Source organism: Atta colombica, unplaced genomic scaffold (assembly GCF_001594045.1).
Source record: "Atta colombica isolate Treedump-2 unplaced genomic scaffold, Acol1.0 scaffold1, whole genome shotgun sequence".
NCBI classification, from domain to species: domain Eukaryota; kingdom Metazoa; phylum Arthropoda; class Insecta; order Hymenoptera; family Formicidae; genus Atta; species Atta colombica.
Window position 1 is genome coordinate 678,376 of NW_017259183.1, and position 267 is coordinate 678,642.

A 267-nucleotide genomic window follows, 5' to 3' on the forward strand; every position below is an offset into this window, starting at 1 on the left:
ATGATTATTTCGCTGCATAAAATCATCATGAACCAAATTATTTATTTATATTTTATTTTTTCAGTTAGTTCAAAGCGTATTTGGGGTAATTGCATGCGGCAAATACATCGTGTTGGCATTTATGCCGTAGAAGTCAGAAAAAATAAAAGGAGTGAAGGTAATTTTTCGGCAACTATTCTATTATATGCTTTTATGTTATATTAATATTCTGTTATAATTTCTTCTTCTTACCATTAATATTAATGAAATTATTGTGAATCAATTTGC